Source organism: Trichosurus vulpecula, chromosome 4, assembly GCF_011100635.1.
Source record: "Trichosurus vulpecula isolate mTriVul1 chromosome 4, mTriVul1.pri, whole genome shotgun sequence".
Taxonomy (NCBI): Eukaryota; Metazoa; Chordata; class Mammalia; order Diprotodontia; family Phalangeridae; genus Trichosurus; species Trichosurus vulpecula.
This window is the reverse complement of record NC_050576.1, coordinates 375,620,359-375,624,125: the sequence shown is the minus strand read 5'-3', so window position 1 is coordinate 375,624,125 and position 3,767 is coordinate 375,620,359. Positions and strand designations below refer to the sequence as shown.

At 42.3% G+C, this 3,767-nt stretch overlaps 1 pseudogene; it reads right to left on the bottom strand.

Moving 5' to 3' along the window:
• Positions 1 to 2,304: 2,304 nt before the first annotated feature.
• On the bottom strand, positions 2,305 to 3,388 carry LOC118845646 (annotated as a pseudogene).
• Positions 3,389 to 3,767: the final 379 nt, after the last annotated feature.

Below are 3,767 nucleotides of genomic sequence, written 5' to 3'. Positions count from 1 at the left end.
CACTACCTCTACCCCAGTGGCTCTCTCTTGAATGATCATTTTGTTGTGATGATAATGCTGGAATGAAAAGTTTCCATCTTTACTTAGATGCTATGGTCATTTGTACCTGGGAAACTATTTAAAAAGCTAGTTAGAAGATCTTTCTAATGTCTCCAAATATTATCCTTAATCATGTCAGTCAATTGTCTGTTTCAAAAGACTTACCACCATGCAAAAAAAAGACCTGACAAACAAAATAATTGACTGATATGCTATAAGGACTTCCCTGATCTAAAACTTCCTCAGGATCCCCCAAGGAAATAATTCTAGGCCTTGGCCAGATACTCACTGACTTCTACTAAAACATGCTTACCATACGGTACTGGCAATATTCGCCAGATGACAAAGTAGTAAATTAATTTCAGAACCTGAATTGGAATCTGTCATAGGCAAAACATTATACTACCACTAGGACCTGAGGTTAATTTCATTCCTGTTCGTTTTATTCTAATGAATAATAGAAAAGTAGTTAATGCAGTCTACATCAATTTGCTCCAAGGCAATGAATTAAGAATAAATACATCACATATTGATATAAATCACCAGGCTCTCTCACCATTTGGGAAGGCCAAACAGTTCCCATAGCTCTGAATCGTATTTCAGCAGGATCTTGTAGGCAGCAATTATAAAAAGAGGAATCCAGTTGCTTCGAGGAAGTATCTGCATAGGTCAAACTTGCAAAATGCGGATAAAACAAGCTTCTCCATAAATTCAATCTACTGTGTATATATTATCTGATTTCAGTATGACTCTGAGACAAGGTTTTTTTTTACCTTTATTGATCCTGCAGCAGTAGCATCTGAATGTGGTGATTACTGGCCTTTATTTTTTTATATGAACAGCTGGAAGTTATGAAGAGACACTTGTTGGCCTTGTTTTCTCTTAATAAAGAAGGGGAGAAAGGAAGTATAGGAAAATGGAGCCAAATTGTGAAGACAATCTTATAAATCCTTTATGACTGTAGAGGATGTGGCTTTTGCTTCCTGATAAAGGTGGTTCTCCAAAGAAGGCCCAGAATTCCAGGTATTCTTTGAGGATTGGTGACTAATGCAGTTTAATGGGGCTCGAGCTGACATGTGACAACTTTCGTCTGTATTTCTCTGTGCCCTGGGAAGTGCTGAATGCTGACGTGGTATTAGCAATAATTTATACATCGACACTACAGCAATTGTTTATTTAGGCTGAGACAGTTCACTTGTGCAAAGGGGGGAGGTGGAGCTCACTCAGTAATAACCACATTGACATCATACCGGAAAGCTCAGGGCCTGAATTTTGCTATTTGCCATTTTAGGCAATGCTGGTGTCAGTATTGCTTCATAGAAAGAACAAAAAACAAAAAACAAAAAAAGTTCCCAAGAAGTCAAAGTGGATAATTCAGCCTGCTTTCTTCATCTTTGCTTTGTACACTCAGAGATTCTTTTCATCTACCTATCCCTTCCCACCCCAGGTAAATTACAATGGGAACCATGGTTTAGAAAATATACTCGGGCCTTTCTCTCCTGAAGCTTCTAGCATTCAAATACATTTTGTAATCTGTGTTTTAAAATACTGAGATTGCTTTGCATATATTATAGAGTAACATAATAAATACCATGTGCATCAAAACTTTCAGGTTTCAAATAAGTTCGGGGAATGAACATTTCTTTTAATTCATTGATTGATTTGTCAAATATTTATTGAGCCCTTATATAAGGTAAAGAAGACTAAGATGTGATTTCTGATCCTAAGTGGCTTTCAAGCCACTTATGGGAAAAATAAGATGGGTAATAATAACAGATCAGATTTACGTAGTGCTTTGAAATTGACAAAGTTTGCTCCTTTCAACAGCTCTATAAAAGAGGTAGTGTAAGTATTTGATAGCTAAGGAAACCAAGGCTTCAAGATTTTTTTTTTTTGCAGGGAATAAGAGATTTATTTCTGGGCACACAACCTAGCTACGGTGCCCCCATTTTTCCCACAGGGGATCCTTTCTCTGTAGCAGTGTGAAAAAGGCTTCCAGAATTTAATAGAGGGCTCAACTAGGGCCAGCCAGGAATTGAGGGGACAGAGAGGAAGGGCAATGTAAGTATTGGGAGTGGGAATGATTAGGTTGGGCATCTCTGGGGAAATGTGGAAAGGAGCATAAACCATAGGAGTTAGAGAGGTTTCCACATCCCAGTCAAAAGCTGGCTTGTTTCAAGTACTGCTCCATTTCTTCCCTTGTCCTGAGTGGGCCTTGGTGGGAACAGAAAATCAGAACGTTCATATCTGAAGGAAGAGTCATGACTATACCTTGAACCTCTTAAAAAAGGCCAACATGTAGTGGTGCATCTGCTTTGGTTGTGCCTGGGGGATCTAGTGGCCAGCATTAGGCAGGACATAGGACAGCAGGCAGCCTGGCACAAAATGTCCTCTAATACTATCCACAAGTCCACTCTCCAGGTATGGGTCTTTCTTCCCCCAACAGTGTTGGTGTCAGCTCCTGATGCTCTAGAGGAAAGTGACTGAAAAGGTTTTGGTAGTAGTTGAAGGGGCCAACGAGGCCTTGGTTCTGGGTGAAGCTGAACAGAAAGGTCTCTAGCTCATCATCTGTAAGGTCGTGGATTCTGGTCATAGAATGGGTCATGGTGTCCTTTAGGATCTGAAAGTCAGAGATAGAAAGCAGCTTCTCAGGCAACCAGGGTAGCTCAAACAAGAACACATAACTGGAGTGAAAGAGCTGGCTGGGTTGGTGCAGGGCATATTCTTGGTAAACAAACATAGGGGCGGCACTTAGCACCACTAACCGCTCCAATAAACTCTGGTAATAGATGGTAAAATTCCAGGCCAAGGTTCCACCCCAGTCATGGGCCACCAGGACACATTTAGAGTAACCCAGGGCCTCAATAGCATCTTTGATGTCTGTTGTCAGGGCATCAGTGGTGCAGCTGATCAGGTTGGTAGGTGAATCTGACCTCCTGTAGCTTCTTACATCCAGTGCTACCACATGGAAATCATGCTGGAACTCCATAAGCTGGTGTCTCCAGGAGCACCAGATCTGAGGGGAGCCATGGAGGGGCAGCATCAGTGGTACTTGGCCCCTGGAGACATAATGCAGATGCAGGCCAGAGGTCTTGAGGTGAAGGAAGTGGTGCTACTGGTAGCAGAGGTCTTGAAGGCACGTCCAGGCCTCACAGCAGGGCTGGCCTTAGTAGCGCTGGCCTCAGCAGCCTCACCCCGGGTGTCACAGCACGTGGCCCAGGGCCTTCACTAAAAACAGGAGGGCAGCCAAGAACATGCCCCATTATACCAGGATCTACGTGAAAAACTGAATCAGCCTCAACAGAGCCTGCAAGAGCACCAGAAGTGCTGACTCCAGGAAATTGGGCATGGCGGCCTTGGGGCTGGGAGCCCTCGGCCCAGACCCAGGCTTTGAGATTTTAAGTAACTTGCCCATGGTTACACAGCTAGTAAGGGCTTGAGTGAAAATTCAAATTCTTCACTCCACATTCTATATTGCTTATGTTGTAACGTTCTATCCCAAACCTACCAACAAAGTAGAATAGGATCTATCAAAAAAAGGCACACAGAAAGTGATATCTGTGGAAAAAGAACCAGGAAAGAAAGGAGGAAGGGAAAGGGAAATATTGGACCAAGATTGCTCATGGAATATCTTTAACCATTGTTTATGAAAGTGAGGAGCCATAAAATTCATATGCTCTTAGTCAACAGACAAAACAATATTTCCTAAGACTGTGGGCATCTCAAGA